The sequence below is a fragment of the Rhinolophus sinicus genome, chromosome 3 (genome assembly GCF_057876585.1).
Source record: "Rhinolophus sinicus isolate RSI-liver-muscle chromosome 3, RSI-T2T, whole genome shotgun sequence".
NCBI lineage: Eukaryota > Metazoa > Chordata > Mammalia > Chiroptera > Rhinolophidae > Rhinolophus > Rhinolophus sinicus.
In genome coordinates, this window is record NC_142503.1 from 56,325,928 (window position 1) to 56,349,892 (window position 23,965).

Sequence of the window (23,965 nt, forward strand, 5' to 3'; positions counted from 1 at the left end):
GTGTGTTTTTGTGTGTGTAAAATATATGTATTTTTTAAAGGCACTGATATTTTGAATAACTATTTTGTCTACATGTGAGGCTAACACGATTTAGTATAAAGGAAATTTCAGTAAATTTACAGTTGCATCACCTTTTTTCTACTCTAATTTTGTAGTATATTTTCAATATAGCCTCTGGTCTTACCGTCCTATTTAGAATTAGTTTTTTGTTTTTGTTTTGTTTTTATTGTATCTACTATATGTTTTTCCAAGTATTATAAAAATAAATACTTATTAGAGAGCTATATTTGCATTTAAAAAGCATTTGGTGACTAATAACAATAAATAATGGCAACAAATACAGAACTTAGAGATTTTTGAATTTAAGATCAATAGCTTGGTTTGTCTAGACTGAAGGTGAATACAAAATAATTACCTTACAGCTTCCTCATCAAAATTCTATGTGAAATGAGTAGGTGAGACAATCCATTTCTTTAAAAATAATACCCTGTCAAAATCATAAAACTTTGCTATCACAACTGACACTAATTGGCATCCTTGTTAGTACTCTCAAGAGAGGTCAAAACTGTAGGTTCACAGAAACTGAATTGCCCCTTCTTATAAGTGGTTCCTCTGCATTGAAAAGCAGAAATGTGGAAACCTAAGAAAAGGTTTGGCATGTACCTTTATTATAAGAAAAACAAGAGACATTGATGTTGATCTCTGAGTATTAGTTGTTTGACATCTTGGTAGAATATGATATAGGGTATTTACAAACAGATGTCTAAAATAATTAAAAAGATGAGATAACAGTAATTCAATTCCAATGTGTTACTCAAAGCCTAAGGCTAGATGTGAATATGCATAAAATTTCAGAGTTATGTGTGGAGGGAAAACAGCACATATCCTATGTTATGTAACACGCCAGCAGGGTATGAGCCAACGTTGACAATATTTCTACAACAAAATATATGACTATGCTCACCAAGTATAATAAGTGAAGGCTATAAATATTTTTATGTCAGTTCAGATCAAAATTTGCCACCAAAAAAAATGAGCTTATGTGAGGTTAAGATTTCTCACCAAATATATTATTTTAAATTTTTCTGTTGTAAGTGATTTTGGAACTTCCAACTTGCAGATATGGATTGTGGACTTGTACAAGAATTGGGATTATTTGGCTAAAAGACAAAAATACTGAAAATTAATTAGAATGTGGACTTTATTTTTTAATTTATATTTTTCACAAATATTTATCAAGCTCCTACTACATGCCGGTTACTGACAGGTAAGACAGTGATAAACAAGGCACATGAGATCCTAAATTTTTTGACCAGCTTTCTTTATCTCTAGTGAAATCAGAAAAGGAAGCAAACATTTTAACTGTCACTCATAGAAATTAAGTAAAATAAGGGATAATACTTCTTATTTCCAGGGTTATTTATTAGCACAGGAAAAGCTTCTCTAAGTTTATGGAATCCACTCTTCTCCAGAAATCTTAAAATATGAATCATCTGTCTTGGATGATGTGGAGATGACAGAATCAACCATGTGACTTTTTAAAGCCGCATATTAATCAGGACTCAGTGATTTAATATTAATTTTTCAAACTCTGATTCTGATTCTTATAATTTAATAGTTTCTCACAGTACCAGGATCTGTGTTTTCATGTCTGTATAATAATTATTTTGCACACACACACATACAAATCTAAATAACTACTGGTCAAAAGATTAGGTATACATAAATCAGCAAAATTCCCATTAAATTTTAGTCATCTTCATTGACTAAAAAGAAACATGATAAAAATATGAACTCCTACATGAAAAAGTCAATATGTTAATTCTGATTTCTCTCATTTCAGTGAAGAATTTTATACAAATTGAATTAAGATACTACCACTGTCATTGGAACCATAATGCCAAGGACCTCATTGTCCACAGACCGATGACTCAGGAGGCCAACACTATAAACACTTACACCACTGTTAGGCATATGGGAAAACATTGTCTATTCTGCATTCTTCTAGAAACACCACTGCCCTCTTACTAAGATTTTCAGAAAATCCATATGTGCCATTCAATAAGTATTATTGTATATAATAGTGATTCTAGCTTTTCCTAGAGTATTTTTTTTCTCTCTTCACATTCACTAATGATAATTTTCTGTAGCCAGGCAAAAATATGTACCAATGATTAAACCAAACAAGGTAATTGAATAGCTGTTTTTCACACATCTATACTTCTGCAAACATATTTACACATACCTATGTTTGATGGACAAATAAAAAATGCATTTTATTTGCTAAAATTTCATGACTAAGCCATAATGCTACTATTATACAGCGCCTTGCTAGGGCAGGCTGGGATGCCATGAGGCGTCTTTCCAAGAGACATCCCCTAAAGATGCTCAGATATGAGTTATTCTTGTAGAAAAATAATGATTGTTACCCCTAGAGCAAAATAGACCTGTTTTTAGAATGGGTCAGGTTCAAGGCCAATCCATAAAAAAAGATTTTCCCATATAAATGGAAATGGAAACGTTCCTGAAGCTATATAGTTCCAGAATGGGCGAAATTCAAGATTGTTTATATTCCCACTGAGGTATATATTCTGAACCACCTGGGAAAATTAAACAACTCTAAAATTCCATGAAGCCATTAATCTAAGCCGTCTCACAGGTAGAAGAAAGATACAACAAGCCGGACAAAAAGTTTGATGTGTTCTTTACTCTCAGTCACAAAAGACAAGAAAGAAGAGGAAAGCAGTCCTCATTCGTTAAGAATCTTAGCAAACCATTTGGTCTGTGTACAATGAAAATAGATATGATTAAAGCAAGTGCTTGATGTACTAAGCAAGCTTCACTGACTGCTAGACAGAGGTCTTGTTTCTCACAACAAGCCACCTCGTAGGTGCACTCCCTCCCGAATGCATTACCTTGTATTGCATATAACTTGTTGGACATGTATTCATTGTTTTCCTGCTGATTAATACTGATACTGAACATGACAGATTAAACTTAATCTTAGATTCTTTCATCTTGAGTAGATATTAATGATTTTAAAAAATCCGAGTTCACAGGGAAACGATGAAAGGGGACCTCTCCAGACAAATATCAAAGATTGTGAGACCCAGCTGATTAGTCCTGAATTCCCTAAAAATGTTTCCTCCAATTGGTTTGTATGGGTAGATACAGGGTTGGAAAACATTATATTAAAAGACTGTGTGATTTTGTGTTGGGAAAAGGTGTTTATTGTGAGACTCTCAAAGATATTCATTATTAAGACTGGCTTGAGGTGCTGAACCGCTTATCTCTCTTTGCTCCTATTTTGCACAGAGATAAAAATAGTCAGGTGACTTCTGCCTGATTAGTCTTTGTCTTGTTTTAAGTTATCTCAGTAGTTGTGACCTGAAAGGTCTACAATTACAAAAAACGAGGGATGGATCCTAGATTATAGAATAGGTTTCTCTGAAAGCTCATCTTATCACATAAAAAATGAGGACATTTATAAAACCTAAATTATAGAATTGTGACAAGTGGACTAATGTGATGTAGGAAGTTTAGTACAGTGCCCAGGGACAGCTCAATACGTTTTAACCATCATCATCATTTTTTTTTTTTTTTTTGCAAAGTATGCTGCTTTGCACATGTGTATTGTATTCCTCTTTTACTTCAAGTGCCACTTTCCTAACATACTATACTATGCTGTATTATACTGTGTTGTTGTAGAAAGGGCCCTAGACTAAAGGCAGGTAAATTCTATGGTGGTTCCTGCGTTGTCAGGAACTGACTTCTTGTGTGACCTGGTACAAGTCACTGCATCACGGCAGAATTCAGTTTCCTTGTCTGAGACATACGGAATTGGGCTCAACACTGCTAAATTGCCTTCTTGACTTCAGGGATCATTTAATTCCTATGATCAAAATATACTATGTCGTTTGTGTGATCATAATATAAACTGAGTAAATGTATTCATACTTCTGGCTTTCTAGATAGACGGGAACAAATGGAGTTTTCACGTTTTACACACCTATCTACAATTCTTGCTTAGCTATCATGTCATTACACAAATATCAAATTTGCTAACTAGTACCCACACCAATAGCACTCTCTTAGAAGATTAAAGGTGTATCTTTAATACTATAGAAATTGAATACCACCTTACTTTGGATATGTAAATTGTATAGACGGTCAGTTCTATTTTTTTTTTTATTCAAGCACTTATACATTGTTATATTTTTAAACTAGTACATTGTTACATAATCTATCTGACCAGAATGGATTGAGAATATCTGCAATTTTTGACTTTAATAAATCTTAAATGATCTGAGTATATGCTGTTGGTTGCCTGAAAGCCATCCTCCTTTTCTTCTTTGCTAAGAACCCTGTTGTTATTCAGGTATTACTGATCATGTGTTTCAGAAAAGACTTCTGTTCCTAAGGACTGCCCAGTGATTAATCTACACCACTGCCCTTTCAAGTGATTGGTTTAGAAAAAAAGAATGTGACCCAATTCTGGGAAATGAGACATGAGAGAAAGTTTGCAGGGTAGTTTCTGGGAAAGGTTTCTTCACTCCTAAAAAAAAGACAAAAGGAGAAATGTCATTTTACTGCCAGTGGCGATTATCATCTTTATGTGACCTGTGGAACTACAACAGGTGTTTTGTGACTCTAAGGTGAACCAGCCTATGAAACTGCATAGTGACGAGATGCAAAACTCTGGGGTCCTTCATGATTGTACTGAGCACTGAATTTATCACACTGAAATTTAACCCATTCTAGACTTCTTGTTATGCGAGCTTGTAAATGTTCTTATTGATTAGGACATTATAAGTTTGCTTTTGTGTTCCATCTGTAAGCGTCCTGCTTAATACATCTGTATTAGTCAGAAAAGCTTGCTGCTATAGCAAACATCCCAGATCTCAGTGGCTTAACCCAGCAGAAATTCATTCCTTCATCACCTTACAGTCAGCAGAGGTCACTGCTCCATGTAACCATCCACAACCCAGGCATCTCCAGTGTGGTTCCACCTCTTTTATATTTATCCAGGTAATGGGGCAAGAAAGAGCATGGTAAGAAAGAGACAAAGAGGAAAGAAAGAGCCCTAGTCCAGTACCTGGACCTTTGTCCTATAACCCCATCTAATCAGTTAGGAAATGCAGTCAAGCTGTGTGCTAAGAGGAAAAAAGAAATTGGTTTGGCAGACACATAATATTGTCTCTAATTTTGCTTTAACAGCTCTGATATGGTGACAAGTTTTTTTAATGTCAGTGTTGGCTTAATGATGTGGGATAATAAGTGCAAAAATCACCTGCTGTACCACCTACTCCACTGAAAAATGCTCTAACTTAACAGTGTTATGTTTTAAAAGATAAATTTGCCATTTATCTGTAACCTATACAGAACCCTTCTCTCTACTCCAATAAAATTAGGACTAGTCTCTCTATACACTGGGAAGAGATGCAAAATGGATACAACTAATTATGTGGTATCTTCCCAAAAATCAAGTTGTTGTTTTTTTCTTCTCAAATACATATATTTTATTCCAAATGAGTCAAAAACACAACTATATACATAATATTATGAAAGTTTCCAGTATAATGAGTTGTCTTTTTGGTTATGAATATTTATTTATGTTTGTTAGTTTGTTTTATTATTTGTATTAGTTTCAGTTGTACAAAACAATGTAATAGTTAGACATTTAACATTTATATCCCTCACACAGTGATAACCCCCATCTACTACACCTCTGATATCGCATACACTCCAATTTCATTCATTTTGCTTTTATTTCTGATGTGTAGAATGTTTGATAAATTCTCTTCTGAGGACAAGGCAGTCTTGGAAGGATGTGCACTAAAAAGTTATGAAGAGTACATAATTTATTAAACCCAACTCATTATTAGAAACTGTTAGCATGCAATTCACTTAATAGGAACCATTGGTGGAGAAAATGACTGTTGTTTTGATCTGATCACATAAGCTAGGGCATAATCTTCCTTGTGTGTGGTGATTTACCTAATCTTGAACAACATGAATACTCAAACTCTGCTTGCTGCTGGAAAACAGACACATGTGTTCTGTTCTTTATTAATGATACTGACTTTACATTTTTTTATGTTTAACAAATAGCGTCTCCAAGTTTTCATCAAAATGATTGAGTGATTGAATAGAGTAGCTATATCCCTGAGTGCACAATGGACAGATCAGGAAACAGCTTCATTGACAAATAGCAAGTCCTCAGGGACTGTCATCTGTTAAATTTCACTCAAGAAAATAACTGATCAATCAAAAATATTTCCTGTCTGCCTACTATGCACAAAAAAGTAAGATTTAACATTGTGAGGGGAAAACATAAAACATCAAGGGACTAAGGAGACTATGTAGAAATAGTCTAGCTAGAGGTATAAAGCAGCAAGTCATCAAACCCTAGACGACACAGATACTAGAAAAGGTTAAGGCAGGTTAAAACTCAGTGACCTGAATGGCCAGGGATAATCTTTGCCTCATCTCTGACAGTAGGGAGACTTTCTTCACGTAATTCTGAACATTATTTTGCAAGCCAAATGTTATAGAAGTAACTTTTAATACCAGGATAATTTCAAGTGAGATATGAAAATATATTAACCATTCCTTAGAGTTTTTTATACAAGATAAGTAAGCAAATAGTTGCTAAATTTAGTTAAAGAAACTGATGTGACATTTGAACACACAGACTGAGTTTTTTAAGAAAACATAAATATAATTTAGATTAAATGAACTATTTGCTTCCTATCTTGTTTTAGCATTAACACAGCACAATAAAAACTAGCAAAGATAAAAATACAGTATGTGTTTATTTGAGAGAAGGACAAAAGCAATATAAGCCCTGCTGTTTGTGAACATTAAAGAAAATTGGTTATCTGAGTCAGGAAGGAGTTTAACTAACTCTGAAAACATCATTCCTTTAATACTTACAGTCTTTTTTTATTTTCACTTAGTTTTAAGCTAAGTTCATCTATGTGCAGGCTTGACAATATAGTTGCGTAAGAACAAAGCTAACTAAAACTAATGAATTTTCACGTACAATTTGAATGTCAATGATGCACAATTTTCCAGAAACAATGATTATAATTAAGCCTACTTCCCAACTTTTTTTTTTTTAATCTGATGTGGTAGTGTGGCAAATCAGAATTACGAGTATGCAAAGTGACAGCTTTTCCAAATCATGCACTATGGAGATATTAAAGATAGTTAAAAAGTAATCACATGTAGGTAAAAAAGGAGAGGACTATTATCTAATTCTTCCAATGACATCATTCACTATCAAACCAAGTAGATTCATGGGTTATTTCTTCTGTTTTCCATTGGCTTACATTCCCAAATTACTCCTTGCTTATACCTACAAGATAGTAAGCATTCAGATAAATATCACAACAACATTTAAAGATATACTTCAACAAGAAGAAAATGAAGTCCACACAGAGACATGTAATATAATAAACTAGGCAGAATACAGAAATAGATGAAAATATGTTGATAAATTTAATTAACTAATAATTAATTTTTGTACTAAAATCAAAATTTGTGTCACACAGCTAAAGCAGGGCTGAGAAAATTGTACAGCACTAAATGTTTACATTAAAGAAAAAAGAAAATTTCAATTTAATAATCTATATTCCCACCTTACATTTTAAGAAGTTACTATTACCCTGAATCCAAACCCAGAAAAGACAATAAAAAAAAAGAAAACTACAGTTCATTACCTCTCATGAATATAGCTATAAAAAGCCTTAACAAAATATTAACAAGCAGAATTCAGCAATACATGAGAAGCATTACGTACAATGACAATTATTTAAAGGATGCAAGGAGCTCAATATTTAAAAATCAAATGATATAATCCACCATATAAACAAGCTGAAAAAGAAAATCACATGATCATATCGATTGATGGGGAATATGCATTTGACAAAATTAAAACACCCATTCATAGGATTGAGGAGAACTTCAACTTGATGAAAAAAAAAAAAAATCTGCAAAAAACCCATAGCTAAAATCATGTATAATAATGAATGACTTAATACTTATCCCCTAAGATCAGAAAAAGGCATGATATCCACTCTCACCACTATTAAACATTGTATGGGAAGTTTAAGGCAGTGCCATAAAGCAAGAAAAGAATACAAGGCATATAGATGGGAAAGGAAGAAGTAAATCTGCCTTTATTTGCAGAAGACATAATGGTCTATGTAGAAAATCATGCTGAATGGCAAAAGCTAATCTCAAAAGGTAACATACCGTATGATTTTATTTACATAATTTTCTCAAAATAACAAAATTATAGGGATGAATAACAGATTAGTAGTTACCAGCGACTAGGGATCATGGAGAAGGAGGAAGGTGGGTGTGACTATTAAAGGACAGCATGATGGAGATCTTTGTGTTAATAGAATAGTTCTTTCTCTTGATTGTGGCAGTGGTTACACAAATTGATACATCTGATAAATGATATAAAACCACACACATATACATCGTACTAACGTGAGTTTCCTGGTTTTGATATTGTACTATAGTATATTTTGGGGAAACTAGGTGAAAGGCACATGGGACCTTACTATATTATTATTGCACTTCCTGTGAAACTACAGTTATGTCAAAATGAATTGTAAAAACAACACAAACTAAGAGAAAGTATTTCCTATTAATATGAGTGACAAAGATTTGCTCTGTGAAATTTATGAAGAATATAAAAGAAAGCAAACAACCAATTAAAAAAATGGGCAAAGAATAAAAGGAAATTCCTAGAGGAGGAAAAGATGCTAGTAGACATAATTAATCCACAACTATTCATTATGTTATACTCTCTGTTTTTCCTATGTTTGGAATATTCTGTGGATAAAACTGTAAAGCTACCCAAGTTATAAATGGAAAACTTGACAGATAGATTTGTCCATGTACTTACTATGTCAATTCGTCATTTCATTCAATTTAATAAAATATTCAGACTTAAAAACTACTTCAATTAGAAATTCTTTAAAATACTAAATGTCAGTGTATAGCACAATTTCTAAACTCCTAGTATAGAAGTCAAGCTCTCCTGCTTTCTAACTAGTTAAAAATACCACGAAATGAAATAAGAACACCTTATTTAACTTGTTGTATAATTTGCGGATGTGGACTGTGAAGTAAGTTTTTTGAAATGGGTGGCAAAAGAAATGCTTGGGGATGGATGGGGCAGGCGTGTAGTTGAGAGAGCTAAACAAAACTGCAATCTAGCCAGGATATACTGCGTTTAGTGATTCAGACTGACAGACTTTTTTTTATTATTATTATGGATTTCAGGTAGTCATTTCTGAGCAACAACACCATGATTTCTGCCTCAATTCAACTAAATTACCATGTCAGTGTAGTTCTAACCTGAAGGGAAGTAAACCTTCTACTGAGGTGTCAAAGTTACTTTCTGTTAGAATCAGATATCTCTCAGAACTCAAGATTAATGAGAAAATAAATCTCAGATCAAACCAAAAGCAAAGAAACATATCATTCAACAAATTTAATCAATTTGATTTTTAGTCTAGCTTCACAACACACCTGAGATGAATACATATTTTCTACAGCAGTATATATTTCCAGGAAGAAAGCATGCTCAGAAAATAAAGATTTGAGGTGGTCAGGGGCAAAATTACCTCAGGAACCTATGTCAACAGAATGATCCCTGCACTGTCAGGCCCCAAGCAGCTCCCTGGAATGGGGGGAAGGGGGCCTATCGGAATGGCACTAGGGCCATATAATGAACATTTCTGTGTATGCAGTAACAGATATTTCAGTGTGGTATTTTGGGTTTGAATGTTATGAATTCAAGAAATAATCTTAGAAGATTAGCAGGAGAAGATGTAAGAAAAACTTAGCATTGTTTGGCATCATTTGGGAAAAGAATAACATTTTATATTTTCATAAAACTTAAAGTTGGTTTGTAAAAGTGTTTTATTAATAATAGGAAAGCTGGGATGTTTTAGATGTTTTGAAATTAATACATGTTGAATAAACTGATTTTAACGTAATATGTAGATGTATTTATGGTATGCAAGAAATTAATTTCTGGCAACATTTTTGAAAAATAGCGGTCCCAATATATTTTTAGATTTGAAGGGAATTTTTTTTTAGTCCAGACTGTATCTATCATAAATGAAATACATACATAGTATAGTATTTTGAATATCACTACAATGAATTCCAAACTAAAGGTCTTTCATCATCCATTACTTTGTAATCATTATTTTCTCAAAAAGCTAAGTTGGAAAATCTGATTATCAAATATATTTTAACAATATAAACTAATTTCAGATGACCAATGGCAACCTATCCCTTCTCCCTACTTAAATATCAAAGACTTGGATAAATTTAATCACTTTCCTTTTTTCCACAGAAGTGGTTATTATATGTTAGTAAAAGATGATACTCAGGCAAAAGAAAAATTTCAGGGTAATTAAATAATGTCCTGCATTTAAGGAAAGTAAGATGCTTCTGGTTTATTTGCTTTTTAACACTCCTTTTTTCTCTACATACAAAAATAATATTCCAAAGGAAGTTATCCAGATTAATAATCCACATGAATTAGTACATTTAGAAGGTTAAGAAGATACCAATGTACATAATAACTTTTATGACAAATGAATATTTTCCATTTTCTGATTCTATTATAAGTGTACTAAAGCTAGCATACTTTACATATGCACATATTCCTTTTTCTAATACAAGAATGATATACATTGTGTTATTTAGTTTTTCACCTTGTATTTAGATGTTTACTCAAACAATCTTTAAAATTCTATTTGTTCAGGGTACAAAGAAACATTATTATTATTTTTTACTGCAACCTTCACCGTTAAACTAAAGCATTGCAAAAGCAGCTAAAGAAAAAGAAAGCATGTGACAACAGACAACAGCAAAGCACTAAATGAATTTCATAGTGTAGCAAAACTTTTGCTTTAAAATAAGAAAAATATATTTATAGCAAACTTCATCATCATAATCCGATATAGCATTATTATACTGAATATTGACTTTATAAATCATGCAAGACTTTGCTATTGATGAAACGTATTATTAAAAGTAGAGTGACAAATGTGACAAAATCTATTGCTGCGTGCCTTCAAACACATTGTCCATCACAATCTGAAAGAAAAATGTATCACATGGGATAAAGAATAAAAAGATCAACTCCAAGGGTTATTATCTTGTCACTTCCTATACACCCTGACTTATTCTACAGCCATTCTTTCAAGTGAATGAAAAACTGGAATACATTACTAGCTGTAGTATGCTTCTTGCTAAGACCTGTCTTTCAACTTTCCTTCTGTCCGTAAGTGACCACATCCAAACCCATGGCTTCAACTTAAGTCTAGATTGATGATGCTCGTAATTAGTTCTATCTCAGAATTATTCTCTGAGGTTTATATCCACCAGGGACAATATCTTTATTTGGATGTCTCAGGAGCTCCTCAATTTCAACATATCCAAAACTGAACCAAAGTTTATCCCTCCCCAAGAACTTCCAATTTTGCTCCCTAAATATCATCTTATTATTCACTTACCTTTATCTACATCGTGAACACCCCAGTCCAATCTACTATTTTCTGTCATCAAACTCTACTATTACCAACAGCTTTTTCACTGGTTTCCCAGAATCCATTCTTGGTCCTGTCTTACTCATTCTTCACTCAATAGCCGGAAAAATTATATCTTAAGACCAAAAAGAAAGAAAAATCATTGGAACAAAGGGAATGGTCAGATACATCTCATACTATTATCAAGTAAGATGATAAATGAACAAGGGAGTTGACAAAATATGGAACAGGAAATAGAAGATTCAGTGGAGTGATAGAGATAGAAGCCAGACTGGAGAGATAGAGCAAATGAGAGGTAAGAAAGTAGATATACTGTGTGAAAACAATGATGTTATGGAGTTTATGGACTGAAGCAGAGAAATAGGGTAGCAGTAACATTGAAATATTAAATCAAGGGAGGAATTTCATAGGATACAAAGTAATAGAAAATCGGTATGCTGGTGGATCCATCATGCTCCAGTAGGACAGAACCAGAAAGGACAAAAAAGGCAGGTTTCTATTTTTTAGGGGAAAAAATTTTATATAAAATCTGTGGTTCACAGAATATTTCTTCATCCAAAACTTTGGCCTTATAGACAAAACTGTGGTCAAAAATGGAGCAATCTAGTAACTGCAGTAAGTGTCCTGCCCCCTCCACCTCCCCTCACCCCAGGGCTGATGAATGTAAGCTGTTTGAAATGGATCTTCACTAAGCACTCTAGCTGAAAGGCATTAGAAAATGGTCATTGTAAAACTCTTCCACATTGTGGACTACTGCCACTTCCTCCTTCCTCTGTCCTCTGAGCGCTGAGCGCTGATAATACCCAACTCCATTGATCCTTACTGACTACATAAATAATGAATTTAAAGGAGAGACTATTAGTGCCAGCCTAATGGAATGTCCAGTGACCAAATGTTCTCAGATTTCAGAGTGGGGAGTTGTACTAATGACCACAGGTTTCTGACATAAAATTATACAAGAATGTGAAAGTAAAAGCAACAGTGTTCTGGAGTCAGCACCCGAGGGTGGATGAAGGGATAAAATAAAGAAATCATAATAACGCAGTAATAAAACTGGTACTAAAATGTCTCTACTTGTAAAATTGCAACTTCCATAGTTTTTATTTAAAAGCCTAGGTCCTTGGAGTTAAGCTGAGTTCAAAACCCATGTAGACCCCACCATTTACACTAGGAGGGTAATTTTGGGCAATCAATGTTCTGGAAAGGTCAGCTTTCTTTGAGCATTAAAACCATTTTTTTTTAATTTCACATTGACATTTTTATTAACAACAACTTTTTAAACTATTAGTTTTTTAAAAAACAGTAGCACAAAAATGTTTTAAGGGAGCAGTCTTGCAATCTGATGACCTTCTAAAATACAGTTAAGTCATACCAGATATGAATTCCTGTTAATGACACACACAAAAAACTTTTTTTAAGAAAACTAAAAGGGAAAGGAAAAAGAAAAACGGAAAGAGAAAAGGGATACGATTTAAAACTCACTGGATTAGACAGGTGAGAATTGTCAGTAGGATATACTCGTAGGTACCTACCACTTTTCAAAAGTTCACTTTACGCCACTGGGCTTTGACGAAAGACCCACATTAGTACCTGCATATGCTAACCGAAAGGAATCTGAAGTGGATTTTTCAGTTTTATGAAAAAAAGCAAAAAAGGGAAGATCGCATTTAGCTTTTGTTTTGCTTGGAGCCCAAGCCTTTATAGAGGCAGCACGCACCTGGGACAGTGACAGGGGCACTGCCAAACATCTCCCCCAGAAACCACACTCGGCATCTCCGCATCTCAGTATCAAGTTGCCATAGCTTTGCCCTGTGTCTGTGAGCATCTGTGCTTTATCTCCATTTATTTTGTGCATCTGTTAGCAAGACGTGTTCTATGGTATCAGAAAAACTTAAGAGAGCTCATAAGGGTGTTAATGCTGAGCATAAAACTGGACATAATTAAGTGTATTGGGTATGATTCGGCAGGTTATTTTTGTCTCTGGGAATGCTCAGAAAACTTTCCATATAAATTAATAGTGATTGCTTCTTCTTTGCTTTACATCATTTCAGCTTATGCAAAGTTTCATAGGAATGCTCTGCTTTCCATAATGGGAAACATGTATACTCCTGAAGCAAAGGGCGGCACTTATAGTCTGAGTGTTTTTTTAACCAGAAAGCACAAATATGTAGGCCCTGCAGTAGTTACCACTGACTGCTTACATGCCCCACAGGAACCAGGTGAAGCCAGTGGTGATATCATCACCAAGAGGTTTAATAGCTGGCCTGTCAGACAACTAAGACCATTTTTAGCAGAAGAATTTCTCAGAAAGGCCTGGCTGAAAGCCTTCTCATTTGTATTGTATCACTTACATGCATTTCAGGGTTGTGAAAAGTCATATTGAAAAAAATAGAAGAAGAAAAACTAATGTATGTCAGTTTCTCTTATTTAATGTCACTAGAAAAGACATTTGACAAACACACTTTTGCCAATCCCTGTCCTAAATTGATTCAGAAAGAAAAAGCCAACACTCCTGTTAACCAGTTAACCTGATATTTCTGTTTAATCCTTGTTATTGCAGTCTCAAATATAAAGTATGGCTCTAGTATGAGATATCAACTAAAATTAGTTCTTTATTATGTAATATTAGCGATACAAGAAACTGGATGAACTGGTGAAATACTATGTATTCATTCCCGTTAAGAATATAAATGAATATAAACCTGTGTAATAGTAAAGCATGTTTGTACCCCCAAATCACTATTTCAGGGTAATGAGTGATATTAAAACCAATCTATCAGAACTCAGTGTGGAATTTTTTGTTATTCTTGGAGATTGTCATCTTCATTCACACTTTACTGCACTATCAGTAGTAAGCAGAGTATTTTATCAGCTTCTGGAGAAAAGGCAGCATTCTAAACAGAAACAATTGTTGACATTTTCTTAAAAAATAATAAGCAGCTTATTGCCATTAAGACAAGAAAATTACTATTGCAGACAATCATCACTTGTAACTAAAATGTTGAAAGTTCTAAAATGCCTGTTTAGGAAAATTATCTTTAGGCTATTTAAGGACTGCTTTGAGATATACAAAATACCTATTGACAAAACTTTTTCTAGGACACTAATCACTATAGATAAATACAGCTTGATCAACAGTTCAAAAGAAGAAGTTGCTACATTAACTTTAAAGGCAATAAGTATATTTTTTCCCATTACCTACACTTAATGTTTGTTTTAAAACAACGCAGACGTGTCTGACAGAACTTCGCTCAGTGCCTCATTCCAGTAATAAGTGTTAAATTTAATGAACGAATGATTCAATGAATGAAGTAACAAAACTGTTATGTAGTAGAGAACATTTATTGAATCAAAAATAGGTGCTTTATTAAAGGACCAATTTAGAATTTTTTTTGCATTTAAAATGTTCATCTTTATTGTGTCAGAATCTTCCTGACTTGTGTCATTCTGTAGATCTCTGCCATTGTTTATGCTTGATATTTCTTCCTCACAGTGACTATAGCATGCTATGACGACTTTATCATTTACTAAAACTTTGTTATAACTATTTGTATTTTGTGTCCTCTACTAGATTGTAACCTTCCTTAGGTGCAAGGTCTGTATTCCCAATAACCAAGGACCCTGTCTAATATCTAGTATTGTGCCACATAATATGCGTTAAACTTTTTTTAAAGAATGAATAAATAAGCTCATCTGGAATGGAGTGAGTGGCTTGGTATGGAGAGACAGGAAGGGTCAGGGAAGGTTGTCCTAAAGATATGATAGTTCTTAAAGATAAGGAGACTTTTGCTAAGCGGAAGGGGAAAGGATATAATTTAGGCAAGAAAAAGTGCAAACACATAAAAAAGTGCAAACACATAAAAAAACACCTGAAAATTATTCAGTATGTCAGTAATTTAGTATATTCAAACATTCAATGCATGAGGAAACTGAGAACTTAGAAAGAACTTGCAGTCAATGCTGGTGGTACACTAGCCAGACCCCCTCCACTTTTCTGGTGCTCCATTGTTATGGGTTAAATCGTGCCTCCTCAAAAAAAATACGTTGAAGTTGTAACACATGGTATCTGTAAATTATTTGGACATAAGGTTTTTTACAGATGTAATCAGGTTAAAATGAGATTATTAAGGTAGGCCTAATATGACTGGTTTCCTTATAAGAGGAAGAAAATTTGGGTACAACACAGAGGGAGAATGCCATGTGACAACAGAGACACAAACAGAAAGACAGCCCACTTTCTGATCCCCAAAACAACAGTAGCACCTCATTTTCAGGTAACAAGTTATATTCTAGTTGTTTATTGATGCATAAAAACCAACCCACATTTGTGGGGTAAAAAACTATTTTATTATGCTTATGGAACTTAGATGCACTCGAGAATAAAGCCTCATTTATGAAATCCATGCAGACCCAGACCTTTAAGAACCACGTTCGTGTGCTGCACAAAGTGACTGGGTGTTGTTATCAGAGACAGATTACTGGACCTGGAGGCCCAGTGGTCTCACAAGTATGAAGGTTCTGTTTGGCTGTAGCTAGAATCTCTGCATTTACAAGGATATCTCTTTTATCTTTAGAAAACAGAATTTAATGATCAGCAAGAAAAACTGAAATACGCATTGTTAGCATGTAGAATATGTTTCTACTGCAAAAATTCTGCTTTCTTACTATGGTTAATTTTCTGCTTAAACTTTTCTAAATTATGTTATAGTTCAAAGTTACAGACAGTTGTAATTAATATCTGATAAAAACATCCATCATTCTTTACGATTTCTGGTACTATTTATGCATACATAAGCAAGAATATTCACAGACATAGCCAACTGGGCATTTTTTTAATATGCTAATAAAAGAGAAAGAATGCTAAAGAAATATTATCATTTTCCTTTGTTTCATTTACATTTTTATGAGTTCTGACATGTTCTGTGTACTACACAATATAAAATAAGCATTTGAATTTAACTGGTTAAAAATATTGACATTCACTAGGAAAAATCTGAATTAAGATAATTAAATGTTGAACATCTTCCAAAACATTCTCTTTCACCCTCTGGCTGCACAGGAAGAAGCACTGCAATTACCTCTCACTATGCTGCCTAAAATCAGTATACATTTAATAATATAATGGGATTGATTTTTTTTTTCAAGTTATCCAACTTGGGAGATTTTTCTTTAGTACCTTCATATTTTTATTGCTTAAGTCATTTCTTCCTTTAAAAAAAAGTTACCTCATCCTTAAAGAAAGTTTGTTTTAAATAAATAAAATATTAGGCTAAATAAGATAATAAAATCTTATACTCAATGTTTTTTTGTATCAGTACTGTCAGCCCATCTTATTTTTAAGTAATCAAAACACATTTCAGATTTTACCAATAAAATCTAAGAAGGAGCAATTTTATGCAATATCATCCTTTTTTTCTTATCAACTGAAAATCAATGAACTTAGAAACTGTACATTTGGTCTCTTATAGACCAACTGTTATTCAAAGGAAATATATGCACACTTAAATTTTAAATAATGATGAAAACCTTCTATATACTTCCATTTTAAAATTATTATTAATACTAGTTATTAATAAATACCTAAAATATTAAATACTATTAAAGAAAAATTTACTGTTTTTTTTTTTTTTATTGTTTGATTACTTTCCCCTTCAAAATATTTTTTTTTTATATTTAGTTGTTAGGCTTTTTTAAACTTCTATTTTAAAAATTCATAATATACTTATTTCTACAGGCACCAAAGAGGGTAATAAGACATGTCAAAATCTATTTTTTTGTTTCATTTATCTGTATATTTCACAAGGAAAAGATTTAACGTAAATTCTATATTTCACTTTGGTTACTTTATTGCTCTTTGAAGATTATTTCATTCTTTGCTTAGAATCATCTTATATACTATACTGAAAGCTTAATATAATACATATTCTTAAAGATATGAGATAGCATTTTCTTAGAAAATTGATTGTAAAATTTTCTGTATTTTTTTTTCTGGCATATCCAAATTTTCCTTACATTATTTATAATCTGAACTGGCTCATTCGTAAAATCACATACCATTAGACTGTATCTAACATTATGTACTGAATTTCCAAATAGAATCACTAGTACAAAAAAATCCCTAGCAGTGTAAAAGTTTTAGCATGGATGCCTTAAATTTCTCTTTAAAATTATATCTGTACAGTAATTTCTTTAGAAAGGACAAAAATGGTTTGCAATTGTCAGAAACAATAAAATTTTGTTAAAACTTTTTTTGCCCATCTCCCAACTCCCCTCAATAAACTTTTACTAATCACTACATTAGTGATTCGTTGGTTTTACTTCTGTAATTTCTGAACTTTTGACACTTCTTTAATAGGCCACCACACTCAAGATTTCCTGCGTGATTTGGGTTCTTCTCCTCACATTAAAGGAACAATATTCTGATTTCCTCATCCGGTGAGTAAGATAGGCATTCTCTCACATCTTAAGTTTATAGTCTTTTTTTAAAATTATTTTATGTATCTTTAAATGAACTTTAGTAGATGTTTTTAATCAAATGCTCTGTTTACCTTTCTTATTCAAAACATGCATATGGTTTAAGTGCGGAGTTCCATAGCTCTTCCAGGCAAGATAGAAAAGTAGAAAACTATCAGAGTCAGAAAGTCTGGGTTGTTGTCCTTCAGAAGATGGTTTTTCGAGTGGCACTAGTCAGGAAAGTAGTTTCTTCCCATTCAGATAATGATGGGATTTTCTAAGGAACTGATTAATAATAATAATAATAGTAATAATAAATATCTTACATCAAAAGCTGAGAAATGTATGATCGGTGACCCAAGAGTCTAGGAAGCAGGGGTGCCGTGGTGACCTGGGTGGCTTGAGAAATTAAATATTTTGGGGACATGTGAGCACAGTTGGTGTGGCCTTACTATAAAAGCTGATGATATAAACAAAGAAAGTGTGGCAAGTATGATGAAGGTAAGAGTGATCCCAGCACAAGTAAAAGAGGAAAAAAGAGCAGCAGCAATAAAAACAGTGGTAAAGAAGTAATGATAATAACTGCTATGTATTGAGCATTATGACTTGCCGGATGCAATGCTAAGTACATGTGTTCATTTAATTAAAAATTAATTGTCTATTTTTAAAGGTAGAACTAAGGACAGGTTCGTTATGTTCTAAGTGAGTGCGTCTCAGAGAACACAGATTCATAAGATAGGAATAAAACAAAAGCAAGCTTTATTACCACTTCCCATCTGCCCTGGACTCGGTGTAGAACAGAGAGGAGGATCAACAGAAGCTTATAAATGGTCAGCCCTGCAGGCGGTGACTGGCACACACTAATGGCAGAGAAGGGAGTGGGCACCATGCCAGCGGATTGCAGAAGCCTAAGACAGTTGAGCCTTCTCTCACTCAGAAGGGTCAGGCACTGTGATTCCCCCGGCAGATCTCAGCAAGTGCAGAAGCATTGGCTCAGACCAAGCGTGTGTTCTGTTGACTCACATTGCCCTGAAGAGTTGGCCACAGGGCAGTGGTTTTCAACCCCAAATGATTTTTGCCAGCAGAAGGGACTGTAGGTAATGTCTGGAGACACACTTGGCTGTCACAACATGGGAGGGAGAATGCTACTGGCATCTACTGGGTGGATGCCAGAGATGTAGGTAAGCATCCTGTAATGCACAGGACATCACCCTCAATAAAGAATTATCTGGCCCGTAATGTAAATAGACCCCTGTTGAGAAACTCTGCCATAGGGTCTCACTTTTACAGGACTGAGTACAGGTTGGGCTTTAATTGAGAAGGCTGAGGGTGCTCATAGGCAGTTAACAAATCAATCATTTTAAAGTATATTGCTAAAAGTAAATCATGGGTGATTGAAATGTTCTATATCTTAAACTATGGTATTGGTTAATGAGTGTATACCGTTGTCAAACAGTATACTCAAAATAGATATGTTTTATTACATGTAAGTTATGCCTCAAAAAAGTGGATTTTAAAAATTAAATCATAATCTCACATTCAAAATAGTACATATTTGTATTTAAATTTAAACTGCCACATTTTTCATTCGTTGTTTTCAATAAGTATTCACTGAATGTCTTCATGGAGGATACTTAAGATGGATTCATAATTGATCAGAAAAAAACAAAACTCACCACCTTCAGGGAGCTTACATTCTAGTAATGCCTCAACCTTTTTTTTAAATATATTTCAGACCTACATATTGCAGTGGCCAATCTGTTGAGAAAAGACAGAAAGGTAGTTTAAACATGACATGTGGAGGGGAACCCCAAAAGGGGGATGTGCTGGGGGCTTTTGCTAATAGAACACTCTGAAACAGCATATATTTCAGTTAACCAACCCTATAAAGTAGGTAACATTATTGTCCCCATTTGCAAGATGAAGAAAGGTCATGCAATTTGTCCAAAGCTAAATGTTAGGGTATATCTTGGTTTTGAACCAATGTCAGTCTGATTCCAGGTTGAGTAACTCTGGGGAAATGTGCAGGAACAAGAAATTACAGAATTTGCCCCCACTGTAGCAAAGTCCCAAGATTATATGTAACCACTGGATACTGAATTCTCGCAGCGGCACTGTAAGATTCCAACAAGAAACTAGAAGGGCTCCATGAAGGAGATGCCATGTGTTCAACCAAACCATTTCCAGTTTCCTCTCAGCCACACAGAAATCTCAATTCCTCAGACCTCCTGCATCTAGGTGGTAGCATGTGATTGGTTTGGGCATTATAATGTGGGCACAAGTAGTGCTGCCACCTGCTGACCTGGCCCTGAACAACCCTGTGGGAGCCTCCACGTTCTCCTTCTCAGCATGGTGGCAGACAGGGCCCATCCGGAGGATGAGCAGAGGCCCATGAAGATGTGGCACTTGAATGACCACATGGAAAATCGCATGCTGAGCATCTGATTCAGATTATAACATACTGAGAAATAAATCTTTATTCTGTTAAGACATTAACATTTTGGGATCATTTGTTATATTAGCTAGCTTTAACTAACTTGCTGAGCTCAGGCCCCATAAAGCAAAGAAGAGACAAAATAGGTCAAGTATTGCAGGAGAGCTCTATAGGTACCCTGGATCTCCAGAAAGATGAACAAGTGGGTGCTAGAGCAAATTAAGCCTCATACCTCATGAGAGGCAGAAATGACAAAACTGAAGCTATCCTCCTTCCGGCACATCACAAGAAGGCACGGTTCTTTGGAAAAGACAATAATACTGAGGAAAATAGAAGGCAGCATGTGACTGCATGTGAAATGTTTTGGCTCCATAAAGGAAGTCATAGGCATGAGTCTACAGGAGCTGAGCAGGGCTGTTGAGAACAGGACACTGTGGACCTCACTCATTCATAAGTGGCCAGGAGTCAGAGCCGACTCAACGGCCCATCACACACACAAGTAACACTACAACAGCTTTCTATGTCAGGAGAATTTATGATTTATTAGTTTATTTTCATGCTAATATTGTCCCAGAAAACATTTAGGGTACAGAACAAAGACACATACTATATAACAAGATAAATTTAAAATTGGGGAGAAAAGTAAAGGTAAATAAATTTAGAAAAGAAGATGGAGTCAGGTGTAAAGTACACAAAATACATTCATCCTCTCCACTGAAGGGTTCACACACTTGGCTCTAAGCTTTCTAGGAACCAGTATCAGGAAAAAATTACAATGAAGTTTGTTATTCACTGTACTCATAAGGTGAAAGCAAATCAGCTACCTGGGAAAAACACGTTTATTCTAGTTCTAAGACCACAGAGAAATTTCTCCTGTGGGTCCTCATAAAAGCGATACAGTGAAATATATTGAAACACATCCTCAAAGGAAAAAAAAAAAAATGCCCACAGTAAACCCAGCAATGAGTTTCATAAGTCTGTTATTTATAAAATCCCTCAGTACAAAATGGTAAGAAGATGCTGAGCATAACTCAGGGATAATGATACAGTTTAAGAATGCTGTTCAGTGAAAGTCTAGCTTAATTGAGGAATAAAAAGAGAACAGGAAATTACACTTAACCCCCTTTGTGTAATAATTTTATAATTAGTTGAAATGTCTGAAAGAACTGTTTGATGAAGTCGGTAATAATTTCTCAAAGTGCATAATGTTGTTCTCAAGTAAATCCCATTTTTCTTTAGAGTCTAAGCTGAAAAAGACAAATACAAAAACTGTTATAAACAAATATATCTTGATGGAGTGTGTTAACCCAGTGGCTGCCAGACCATTGTCTTAGAGAAACAGAATGCCTTTGATTGGATTCCTACAATCTCATCAGAATGGTAGAAACATATAGTTGCAGCAGCTTTATATGCATTGATCATCAGTAATGGTTCTAAATCAAGATTTCCACGTAGTCCTTATTTGCAGTTCTTTATAATTACCAAATGTAATGCAAGAAATTTGGTTCTACTCTCAAATACCTCCTATGTATTTTTCACTTCTACTCTAACAAAAAAGGATTGTTTTTTAGAATGATACCTCCAAGGGGATTCATTTTCAAAATCCCCTTCCTCATTTAGACTGTTTTCCTAAAATAAGTAAATTCAACTATTTAATCATTTAGTATTCCACTTATAGAAACAAGCAGGAAATGCTGTAGTTAATTAAGAAACCTGTTCAAAGTGATGATAACAAGTATAATTGTAAGTTAAGTCAAGATGCAGATGGAATATAAATATAACATGAATCAGTGATTTTCACTTTGAGAAATGTTAGTTTCTGCATTCATCTTGTAAAAAATATATCTGCCTATGCTTGGTAATTCTCAATGTCAAATAAGTATATCATAGTTAATCTAAAATAAGTTAATTGTCCTTAAACTCATATTGAGATTAAGCAATACATTTGGAATGAGAAACATGAGATGCTTTTTAGGAAAAAGTGGTATAAAAACTAATGAAACAAGATGGAGAGAAAATACACAGCTTGATCAAGTAAGCACTGTTTTTGCAAAACTTTTCTTCCTTCACTAAATCAGCTGGCACAATACTTTCCAACCCTAACTGCCTCAGTGGAATCACATTTTCTCCTTTCCTGAACTGAGATGTTTGTTTGTTTGTTTGTTTTACCCTCTAAATGTAAAATTTCAAATAGAAATTAAGATGAAGTTCTGACTTTACAATAGTGGGACATTATGAAAACTTAAAAACAAAAGAAACTCAAGCTTTTCAATGCAAGACAGAAATATATAACTTCTTCACTAAACAATTTATTTCTAAATAAACTCTAACCTAGTTCTTCAAAATATGATATAGTAGTTGTTGAAAGAAATGACAAATACTGCACTTTAATTTTCAGATATACTGTTCTATGTAATGTAATTTCAGTCTCCAAAGACTCATGTGGGTCTAGAAAGTACATTGCTCACTCTAAGATATACACCTTACACACTACTTAAAATAATTGGATTGTATTTTTAAAAATATAACTTCAGAGTAAACCTCATGTCCCTAAAGATGTTTTCTATTTTGTACCAATCCACGAAATGTCTCATTTCTCTTAAAATTCATTTTATAGCAAAAGAGTATCAAACTGAATCAAAAGTTTCTCTAGAATTATTCACATTTTTCTTGCTTACTATTATGACTGAATTTAGATTGTTAGGCATGTGGATCCGAAATTGTGTATGATACCTGTTCCAGGATTCTACTTCTGTATAACAAACTATCCCAAATCTTAGTCGCTTGAAACAACAATTTATTTAACAATGTTGTCTCATAATTCTAGAGGCTGATGGGTTCCGCGGGGGCAGTTCTTGCTTAACATCTTCATATAGGTGTAGGCAAATCATAACTGTGGTTGGAGTCACCACAGACTTCTTTACTTATACATCTGATGCCTGGGCTTGGGGATGGCAGAAAGAGCTGAGGCTGACCAGGCATATGTCATATTTCTCCCCTCGTCTTTCCTTTCCTTCCCACTCCCCTCCTTCACACATGTGGCTTCTCCAAATGGTTAGCTTGGGCTTCCTCATATTCCAGGCTACCTCAGGGTAGTTAGAGTTCTTACATGGTGGCTGACTTCTCCCAAGAAAACATTCCAGTTGCCTGAATGAAAACTGCAATGCTTTTTATAAGCCAGCCTCAGAAGTCTCAGAATGTCACTCTGCTGCATTCTATTGGTCAAGCAGTTTACTAAAGGTGAAGAGGAGGGGAGATAGGCCGCACCTCTCCATTAGAAGCATTAACAAAGAAATTATAGCCATCTTTAATTCATCACAATACCTATTCAAAAATGTAAGCTTGTCAGATTTCTTTAAGCTTCTTTTTTCTTCCATGGTGAATTTAAGAGATCAAAATTAACATAAAACCCCTAAACTCAGGGTATGTTAATTATTTAGCTAATTTATTAATTGGTTATTAATTAGCAATTAAGAAAAGCAATATGGAA

The 23,965-nt window shown here is 34.1% G+C and overlaps 1 long non-coding RNA gene across 1 annotated transcript in view; it reads left to right on the forward strand.

Moving 5' to 3' along the window:
• The window catches only part of LOC141570416 (uncharacterized), a 165,565-nt gene extending 149,708 nt beyond the window's left edge, over positions 1-15,857 (forward strand). Inside the window, exon 3 of the long non-coding RNA XR_012494421.1 lies at positions 15,751-15,857. This is a non-coding gene — a long non-coding RNA (uncharacterized LOC141570416). The remainder of the gene's footprint in view (positions 1-15,750) is intronic.
• The last annotated feature ends 8,108 nt before the right edge of the window (positions 15,858-23,965 follow it).